Consider the following 11,410-nt stretch of genomic DNA (forward strand, 5'->3'; position numbering starts at 1 on the left):
CCCAGAAGCATTACATCACAATCAATGCCGTTAAAAAGGCAAACAAACCAACAAGGTTCTCATGGGATGCACACACAGTGATCTCGAGTCACCTTGCCTTCCCTCTCAGAAGGACACTCTTCCCTCAGATGACTGATGTGCAGACTGTTCTGGCCTGAGGCAGGATGTACCTTAGAGTCAGGATGTACCTGAGACTGACAAGTTCTTCTATAAGAGCTAAACTTTGCCTGGTGTGGTGCCACAACTCCTTTAGTCCCAGCACTCAGAGGCAGACAGATCTTTGTGAGTTTAAGGCCAGCCTGGTCTACAGAGAGAGTTGCAGGACAGCCAGGGATACACAGAGAAATCCTGTGTCAAAAACACAAACAAATGAAGGAGGGTGTATGAAGGGACAGGGAAAGGGAAAGTAACAACTGCCTTTGTTGAGTAGTGAAGACAACTCCTATGTGATTCAGTGACACAGTGGCACAGAATTCAGCTGGGGACGCTCACACCTGCTTCTTCTGCTAAATGTGAAGAAGCCACCCGGCATGTCTGTTGCTCTGACCACCATTGTGCTGAGTAGAGATGTTTGCTGATGACCAAGGGCTCCACTGAGCATGCTCAGTGAGAACTCCAAGCAGCTTGGGTTTGAACCAGATGGAGGTTTGGAACGTGGGCTACCTTAGTCCCTCCAGTCTCTGGAGCCATGGATTATAGTTCTCTAGAGAGAAGGGATTTGGGTAAGAATTCCAGATGTAAATGTGATAAGACCACCCACAAACTCGGCTTTCAACATCTGTCCTTGCTACGTCTTCCAAAATTAAGCCAAACTAGCCTGTCGAGCCAAACTAGCCCGTTACATTAACATGAGTTAATGTTTCCTGATTTAAAGTCAAGCTTTAGGTAAAAGTAGGCAGGGACCTGGAAAACTACTTACTTCTGCTCTGTTGTGTTTTCATGGAATCTTGTGGACAAACCAAGGCTAGGCATATGAGAAGGCAAGTCTTAGAAGTCACCAGACTGCAGGCCTGTCCCTTCCTTTCGGCATGGTGAGTTTAGACTTTGCCTGCCCTACCAGGTTTGATGGGTTTGTTGCATGCCCTGGTACAGTCCTAGGTACCAGCTGATTCACGCCAATCCACGCCACTTACCCTCTCTGCGTAAGAGAACAGCAGAGGGCATGGTGGCGTTTTTCCTAAGGAAAAGTCTGAAAAAGACTGGGCAGCAAGGGAAGAGCTGAGCAGAGCCCCGTTGGTTACAGAAGATGGCTAAGAGGCAGGTCCGGTTTAGTACTCAAAATGAACCGCTTACGGCCTCGGGGAAGTGCTAGAAGCTCATGAATTTTAACTTATTTCCAAAATAATTTCAGGCTTATATAAATGTTTTCTAAAAATGTACAAAATATTTCCGTGCACCCTGCCAGTAGGTTCCTAAACATTAACATTTTACTCTGCTGGGTTTGATTCTGTTTCTTTTTTCTTCCTGAAGCATTGGAGAGGTGGTTGGAGAACAAATGGTGAGTTGTGGTTGAACCTTCCAGAGGTCATTTCCCAGAGACAAGGGTATGCACATATACAACCTCAGCAGGAAGTGAGGCGCAGGCTTCACGTGGTTCTATTAACTAGTCTGCAGATCTTACTCAGTTGGTGCACTACGTTTCTTTTTCCAATTGTCCCATTTTTCTTTATAGAATCTTCTTTACAAAGCTCTTGTCTCCGATCCCTTCCAGATTCACGTATGGAGGGCGACTGTCATAGCTCCACAGTCTCTTTCAATCTGTTACAGCTCGAGATTGTCGTGGTATTTTGAAAAACGCCCTCCATTTTATAGGACATCTCTCATTTGGGATTTTTCTTTTATGTCCTTGACATTAGACACAATTGTCACTTTGGATGACAACGAACTAATCCAATGGATCAAATGGGATCTCTATATCTGTACTGATATAAAGAAAAAAGTGCTTTGCTATAAAATACATATGCTAAGTGAAGAGAAATGGGTAGAACTGAGACACCCCTTCTTGGCAGCCACTGCAGTAATAGCTGGTTCAGACAGGAACCATCAATGGATGTTAGCTCTAGTTGGGTTACAACTAGAAGAAGCAGGGAACATCTCCTCCCAAGATGTTTATCAATCATAGAGGGAGGGATGGCAACTTTATAGTTCAGGGATCAAAAGGTTCGTCAATATCGCCAGCACTGAGGAAACGCGAGCCTAAGCCCCTTCTGATGACACAGACAGACATAGACTTTCTTCTGCAGGAAGAAAGCACCATCTCCTGCCCAGAGTGCTTGCCAGTCCTTCCAGGCTGTGTCCCTGCCCTAATAGATTCTGCAATCTATTTTGACCTTCACAGATGCCTTGGCGATCAGCTCCGGAAAGGCTAGGGATGCTTAGGAAGCTGAAGGAAGCAAATGACCTTCCAGACAGAAGAAATCCCTGGAAGGTGGGTGGGCCATGAGAGTCTCTGAACATCGGAGATGGCACCGGAAAGCAAGAGTCCAGCCTCCAAGACAGGGGACATCTGTCTTTACCCGTGTTGGGTGGTGAGCCAGGAGGAAGAAAAGCAAGTGGGTCACATAAGACCATGGGTTGCACATCCCATCCCTCCTGTTTTACTAGCTCTGTCGTCAAAGGGATACTCCACCTTGTCTGCTGTCAATGCTTGGCACCTCACCAACAAATGAAAAATTCTCATCCTATGCCTTCCAACCTTGTGTCTGCCTGTCTCTGCAGCTCGTGACTGAGGGTAATGCAGGGACTGGCATACTTGTCTCTCGGGTTTGATCCAGAGAGGGTGCCACTCATACATGGTGTCACCCCACCCATGACTCCCTACCCTGAAGCCAGCATCTTTTCCTCCATATTTTTCCACTCCATCTTTTCCTGCGGTAACTCCTGACTCAGAGGGTATCTGTTAGGAAACTGCTTTGTTAATTTTTTCTACTTAAATCCTCTTTGCTTGAGAAATGTTTATGCAACTCCAGGTAGAGAGGTAAATAGAAGTATGAAGCAGACACTGGTAATAAATCATTAAGAAATGTGTTTTAAAACAGTTAGTATACATATAATTTTACTCTTTGTTAAAAGCTAAAGCAAACTTGCATACTACTCAGATGGATGTGTGTCTTGTTACATAAAGAATTGAATTGTACCAGGCATGGTGGCTCATGTCTGTAATTCCAGAACCTGGGAAGTGAAAGGACTTGGAGCATCAGGAATTCATGGTCGTGCTTAGCTATAATGAGTTCAAGGCCAGTCTGGGATACCTGAGACCCTGTCGTCAAAACAACACAAAACAAAAAAGTAATTAATTTTGGATTAAAATTTGATAGTGGATGACAAAGTATCTTCGGTGTTTTCTGAGTTGATCCATATCTTGATTTTATGATCATCACATATTTTGTGTTGTTTTGTGCAAAAATACACAGTACACAGTGAGAGAACTATGTTTGCCTCACTTCATAAACTGTTAGAAATGCTGTCCTAATCCCAAACCAAAATTAATTTAATGATTTTTATGAAGCTATCAGCAACCCGCAGAGCAATTTATTTTTTATTAAATTATTTTATTTATTTACATTCCAAAACTTGCCCTCTTCCTGATCCCCCTCCCTGAGTTCTTCACTCCATCCCCCCGACCTCTGAGAAGGTGCTCCCCCACCTGCCCACTTACCTTCACCTCACCCCCACCAGTATCCCTCATCCCTGTGGCATTAAGTTTCCACAGAACTAAGCACATCATCTCCCTCTGAGACCAGACAAGGCAGTCCTCTGCTAAACTCTTTGGTTTTTGGCTTCGTCTCTAGAAGCTCTGAGGGATTGTGTTAGTTGACACTGTTGTTCTTCCTATGTGTTTGCCATCCCCTTCAACTCCTTCACTTCTTCCTCTATCTCTTCCACAGGGGTCCCCAAACTCAGTCCAATGGCTGTCTGTAAGTATTTGCTTTTGTCTCAGTCAGTTGCTGCTAGAGCCTCTCAGAGGACAGTCATGCCAGGCTCCTGTCTGCACGAACAATATGGCTTCAGTAATAGTGTCAGGATTTGGTGTGTGCACATGGGATGGATCCCAAGTTAGTTCAGTCACTGGGTGGCCTTTCTTTCAGTTTCTGCTCCATTTTTGTCCCTGCATTTCTTTTAAACAGGAACGATTCTGGGTCAGAGATTTTGACTGTGGGTTGATAACCCCATCCCTCCACGTGAGGCCCTTTCTATTTACTGGAGGTGGACTCTTCAAGTTCCCTCTCCCCACTGTTGGGAATTTTAGCTAAGGTCACCCCCTCTGAGCCCTGAGAGTCTCTTACCTCCCAGGTCTCTGGTACTTTCTAGAGGGTTCCCCCACCTCCCACACCCAGAGGCTGCATATTTACATTCATTCTCCTGGCCCTCTGGGCTTCTCTTTTGTCTGCTACTCCATCTCCCCTCCCCTCTCCCCTATCTGGCTCCTCACCCATCCAGGTTCCTCATTCCCTCTACCTCCCATGATTATTTTCTTCCCCCTTCTAAGTAGGATTGAAGCATCCACACTTGGGCCTTCCTGCTTGTTAAAATTCTTATGGTCTGTGGGGTGTATCATGGGTATTCTGTATTTTTTGGCTAATATCCACTAATCAGTGAGTACATACCATGCTTGTCATTTTGGGTCTGGGTTACCACACTCAGGATGATATTTTCCAGTTCCATCCATTTGCCTGCAAAGTTCATAATGTCCTCATTTTTAATAGCTGAATAGTATTCCATTGTGTAAATGAACCACATTTTCTGTGTCTATTCTTCAGTTGAGGGACATCTGGGTTTCCAGTTTCTGGCTATTTTTAGTAAGCCTGCTATGAACATAGTGGAACATGTGCCCTAGTGGTATAGTGGAGCATCTTTTGGGTATATTCCCTGGAGTGGTGCAGCTGGGTCTTCAAGTAGAGCTATTTCCAGTTTTCTGAGGAACTGCCAGATTGATTTCCAGAGTGGTTGTACTAGTTTGCAATCCTACCAGCAATAGAGGAGTATTCCTCTTTCTCCACATCCTTGCCAGCATCTGCTGTCACCTGAGTTTTTTTCTTAGCCATTCTGACTGGTATGAGATAGAATCTCAGGGTTGTTTTGATTTGCATCTCCTGATGACTAAGGATGTTGAACACTTTCTTTAGGTGCTTATTGGCTATTCTATATGCCTCAGTTGAGAACTCTTTATTTAGCTCTATACCCCATATTTAATAGAGTTATTTGATTTTCTGGAGTCTAACTTCTTAAATTCTTTGTACATTTTGGATATTAGCCCTCTATCAGATGTAGGATTGGTAAAGATCTTTTCCCAATCTGTTTGTTGCTGTTTTGCCCTAACAACAGTGTCCTTTGCCTTACAGAAGCTTTGCAGTTTCATGAGGTCCCATTTGTCAATTGCCAATCTCAGAACCTAAGCCACTGATGTTCTGTTCAGGAAATTTTCTCCTGTGCCAATGTGTTTGGGGCTATTTCCACTTTAACTTCTATTAGATTCAGTGTATCTGGTTTTACAAGAGGTCCTTGATCAACTTGGACTTACGCTTTGTACAAGGATATAAATATGGATCAATTTGCATTCTTCTACATGCAGGTAGACCAACACCATTTGTTGAAGATGTTTTCTTTTTTCCCTTGTATAGTTTTGGCTTTGTTGTCAATGATCAAGTGACCATAGGTGTATGGGTTTATTTCTGGGTCTTCTATTCTACTCTTGATCTTGATCAACCTGTCTGTCTTTATACCAATATCATCCAGTTTTTATCACTATTGCCTCCCAACTAAAAAAGCCCAGGGTCAGATGGCTTTAATGTAGAATTCTACAGACCTTCAAAGAAGAGCTAATATCAAAATTCAAACTACTCCACAAAATAGAAACAGAAGAAGCACTAATTCATTCTATGAAGCCACAGTTACTCTGATATCTAAACCACACAAAGACTTAACAAAGAAAGAGAATTTCAGACCAATTTAGCTTATGAATATTGATACAAAAATACTCAGTAAAATTCTTGCAAATGGAATGTAAGAACACATCAAAACCATCATCAATAATTCTCCACAATGAAATAGGCTTCATACTAGGGATGAATATGGGAAAATCCATCAACATAATCCACTATATAAACAAACTCAAAGGAAAAAAATCACATGATCATCTCATTAGATGCTGAAAAAGCCTTTGACAAAATCCAACATTTCATGTTAAAAGTCTTGGAGAGATCAGAAATTCAAAGCCCATACCTCAGCATAATAAAAGTAATATACGGCAAACCAACAACCAATACCAAAATAAATGGAGAGAAACTTGAAGCAATCCAACTAAAATCAGGGACAAGACAAGGCTGCCCACTCTCTCTGTATCTGTTCAATATACTGCTTGAAGTTAGAACCAGAACAGTGAGACAACAAAAGGAGATCAAGGGGATACAGCTTAGAAAGGAAGAGGTTAGGGTATCACTATTTATGGATAATAAGAGAGTATACATAAGCAACTCCAAATCTCCTACCAGAGAGCATTTGCAGCTGATAAACAACTCCAGCAAAGTGACTGGATATAGAATTAACTCAATCAAATCAGTAGCCTTCCTTTATACAAATGATAAATGGGATGAGAAAGGAAATAGAGAAATAGCACCCTTCACAATAGTCACAAATAATTTAAAATATCTTGGTGTATCTGTAACCAAACCAGTGAAGGATCTGTATGACAAGAACTTCAAGTATCTGAAGAGAGAAATTGGAGAAGATCTCAGAATCCCATGCACATGGATTGGTAGGATTAGCATAGTAAAAATGACCATCCTACCAAAAGCAATCTATAGATTCCATGCAATCCCCATCAAAATTCCAACACAATTCTTCATAGGCATGGAAAGAGCAATTCTCAATTTCATATGGAGAAACAAAAAGCCCAGGATAGCAAAAACAATTCTCAATAATAAAAGAACTTCTGGAGGAATCAACAACCCTGGCCTCAAGCTGTACTATACAGAAATTTTAAAATGAAACATTCCAACAGAAAACAACCCAAAAATGTGCAGCTTTGATGTTTGTATACAGAGGGGGGATAAGAAAAGATCAAGTCTTTGCTTTCCATATTCAAGGAGAGCAGGAAACTTTCCATGTGAATTGAAAATGCTGAAATTCACTAATATTCTCTAAGCAAAGATGCCCATGCAGCATTACATGGCATGTCTATGTACTCAGTGCACAGACGCACGCTCAGAACTGAAGCTCCACTGAGGTCACACCATGAATGCATCATGGGCATGGAAACCATTTGTATTTGCTGCATTTCATAACCTCTGACATTCAGTTACATAAGCCCACACGGGTTGGCAGCCAACAGCTTAAGAAGCTGGGTGTTGGGGGTTGGGGATTTAGCTCAGTGGTAGAGCTCTTGCCTAGGAGGCGCAAGGCCCTGGGTTCGGTCCCTAGCTCCGGAAAAAAAAAAAAGAAGCTGGGTGTTACAACATAATGGTCAAGGAAATAAAGAACTGTGTCCAAGAACCTCCTATAGAAAACCCCAGAATTGCACAAGACAGATCCCACGGAGTATTGTGTCTTGAGAGAGGCTTTTTAAGTAGAAGCAACTGTGTGTTTATAAAGCTACCATAAAGGCAAGCCATTGGGAGAGAGTCTATTCATGCACGAGCATCCATGTGCACGTTTGTGCAAAACTATAAAATACAATTTCCACATTAATTGTATGAGGTCTTTTTGAACCATACATTTCTATTCCCTGCCTTTTAAAACATTGCTAAGGATGATGGCTTTAAAAGGACACAGTACCCTGCCTATCAGAGATGACTATGGAGTACATTCATTATTTATAAGTCGGGGGATTCTAATTTGACACTGAAGCATCCTGCTCAGTCTTCCATCTGGTCCTGATTCTGAACAAGAGTGAGCACCAGCCAAAGTGCGATTAGGGGAAGGGATAGCCTTTCACAGAAAGTTTCCTTCAACATGACACCAGCCCCTGCAGCATGTGCGAGCCACATGCGTCTCAGTGAGTGAGCTCACCAGGGTACCATCAACAGAACTCCACATTTGGGAGATAATTTAATTTTATAAATGGTGTATGGAAAAGTTGAGGTCAAACAAGCGGTCCACATAAAAATTAAGAGACAATATAAGTTAGTCCCCAAGAGTCAGTGATCATATTTCTATAGGGCCTTGTCTTTCTGGCTCTATTGTTCACATCTCCTGCTTTTCCAGAAACAAAGATGACTGCCAACTCTCGACCATGTGAGCAACAGAAATTTTCTCCACATTTTTACATGTGCCTTTGTTTTGTTTTGTTTTGTTTTGTTGTCTCTAGAAACTTTCTATGGCTCGAATGAAGGGTTTCATGGGGATCTAGCTAATCTTTTGAACCTGGTTATCCAGTAAACCAAAGCAAAGAACACACAAGATGGAAAATCCTTTCTTCCTTACCCAATCTAGTAGCTTAGAAAAATCTCCCTGCTTTCTAAAGTGTTCATATCTGGACTCAGTTCCATTACACAAATCACAAGTAGTCATGGTCAAAAGGTGGTGGAGGCAACAGCAAAGGGGAATGTTTGAATATTGTAATAAAGTCAGCCATGATTTAGCTTATTATAGATTTCTAACTTTGACAGTCTGAATGCCATCTAAAACCATTGCTTCTTATTTCTGCATTTGGTCAGGCAGAGTGGTATCACTTAGGTGGAAATGAACCTATAGAATAGAATATTTTGAGTTAATACGTTTGTAAATAATGTTCATAACAGGGTGTTATGCAAAAGTCATTATGGAATATGAAATAAATTCTAGCTGTATAAAATATGTAAACAGATAAAAATGATTGCATGGAAAAATGGACACTCAAGGACATTCAAATTTTTCATATCTTTGTTCCAAAAAAATTAGAGTATTTCCAGAATGTAACTGATGTCCTTAGCTTGCTCTGTAAAGAGAAGAGTGCCGAGGAGCTTTCTGCTGGCTTGTGTCCTGGGTTCACGATGCATGACATTCTGTACAGGTTACTTTGGAATGTCTCTGTGTTGGAATCACAGACCCACAGGGAGCCACTGAGCTTCGCTCCAGAGTCTGCATCCTGGTAAACCAAAAGGGATTTCTCTAATATGATAAGCCCACCGCTGGATAATTTTCAGATTTGTACCACAAATTTCACAGTCTCCGCAGATTACAGAGTTGGGAAGTTCTTGTCTTGTATTCTCTGGACACCTGACAGATGGGAAAAAGCCAACAGTAGGACCAGCCAATCTACACACACTGTTCCCTAAGGCCATACCAGGGTCTCTGTTCTGTCCAGCTCACATAGCTGGTGGGCGCCTGCGGCTACCGATGTCTTATGTCAGCTTTATCTATCACTTGAGTGTCTGGCACTGGATAATGGTGCTCTTGGGAGCACACATTTTTGCCAAGTTCCTTTTCTTGGCCTTGACATGTCCTTTTGGAGAAAATCATAACTTGTGGCCAGAAGCCATCTCCCTTCAGTCATGACTCTGTACTATGTGTGAAGAACTGTCCTATAGATTCTGCTTTGTGTGCTATGAGCCTATGGTAGACATGTTTTCAGAGCCCAGAGTTTGACTTGCCTAGACCTGTCTGACCAATCACTGTTTGCTCTTTACTGATTGGAAGCAGCATATGGAAAGGGAGTCCCTCAGGACTCCCACGCACACCCACCCTTCATATCAGCAGAGAGGCAGCCTGGGCCAGAGTCTCATACATGGGCCTCCATCTTTGCTTCCCTCAGACAGGGTCCATTGTGAAAGGGCAGAATTACCTCCAGGCTTCCTCACCAAGATGAAGTATTGTTGCCAATTTGAGCCTGTGACGCCTAATATGTGTTTTAACACAAGACAATAAAACCAGATTTATCTTCATTTAACCATCTTATCAATCAGGCCTGCTTTTTTTTTTCTGTTGTTAATTGATCACAATGTAAATATCAGCATGGAGTATTTAATTTTTTTCTCAAGAAGTCTAGCTCCTAGCAACTGCTTTGAGCATTCAAAAGAGTGTGTGTGTGTGTGTGTGTGTGTGTGTGTGTGTGTGTGTGTGTGTGTGTAGAAATGATTAGGGACCCAGACAGGAACAAGTAACATTGGCAAGGCTGACCATGTTGAATTCTCCTCTGCAAACAACATGGAGGGCCTTGAGAAGGTCACTTGCATTTCCGGGGCTCAGACCTCTTCTATGAAGTGTTCATCAGGAAGAAATGTTGAGGACTGAGTAGCTCAGAATATGCAAAACACTTTTAACATGTTAAAGTTGGGCCGTTGAGATGGCTCAGTCAATAATGACACTTGCTGTGCAAGCCTGAGGATTTGAGTTCGATCCCTGTCACCCATGGTAAGAGGAGAAAACTGACTCCCAGAAGTTGCCCTCTGATCTCCAAATGCACTCCACGGCACACAAGCACTGTGAGTAAATACACAACACAGCACACAATGATAACAGTAAACACAATTTTTTTTTGAATAGTTTTTACCCCTTCAGCTTGTTTGCTACATCTACATACCAGGCGTCCTAGGGACTTATTTTATTTTGAATAATGGCCACTCTCCTGCCTCAATCCCCCAAGTGCTGGGATTGTAGATGTCAGCTACCATTCCTATTTAACTGACTCAATTTTCATCTAGAATTTAATTTTAAAAGAAACTCTACAGGTCTGGAGAGAGGGCTCAGCAGTTAAAGGCGTTGGCCACTCTTACAGAGGACCAAGGTTCATTTCCCAGTACTCACATGGTGGCTCACAACCAACCATAACTCTATTCCTGGGGGATCTGATGGGTCTTCTAGTCTCTGTAGGCATCATGCATGCAAACGGTGCACAGAGGTACGTGCAGGAAAAGCACCCATACACATAAGATTTTTTTTTTAATTTTAAAGGAAACTTTACATCAGCAGTTAACTTTATATGCCAATGGTAAATAGAACACTAGTAAATTTACTACAAATATAAAATATCAAGAGTGCACTTACTAAGTCCTTGATACTCAGCACTCAGCACAGTGGCTTGACTTGTCACAACCTCGCATCCCTATAAGATTGGTGCTGCCACCACTCCTTTAACCATGAGGAACTGAGATACCGGAGGTAGCAAACTGCCTACAGATGCACAATTAAAGACATCCAGGCTCTTCAGCCATGTGCCCTTGACCTGGCAAGACCTGGATGGAGGGCATACTCACTTCGAGAGGTAGGTGGCTGCTGTACTAGCTTCCTAGGGCTGTTTTATAAATTGCCACAAACTTGGTGTCTTAAAACAACAGAGACTTATTCTATCGCTTTTCTAGAAGCTAAAGTCCAAAAGCAAAATATTGGCAGGACCATGTTCTCTTCAAAACTCTGAGGGGAGGGTTCTCCCTTTCCTCTTCCAGCTTCAGCGTCCCTAAGCAGTCTTTGCCTGATGACATCATCACTCCAATCT

The sequence above is a fragment of the Rattus rattus genome, chromosome 15 (genome assembly GCF_011064425.1).
Source record: "Rattus rattus isolate New Zealand chromosome 15, Rrattus_CSIRO_v1, whole genome shotgun sequence".
Taxonomy (NCBI): domain Eukaryota; kingdom Metazoa; phylum Chordata; class Mammalia; order Rodentia; family Muridae; genus Rattus; species Rattus rattus.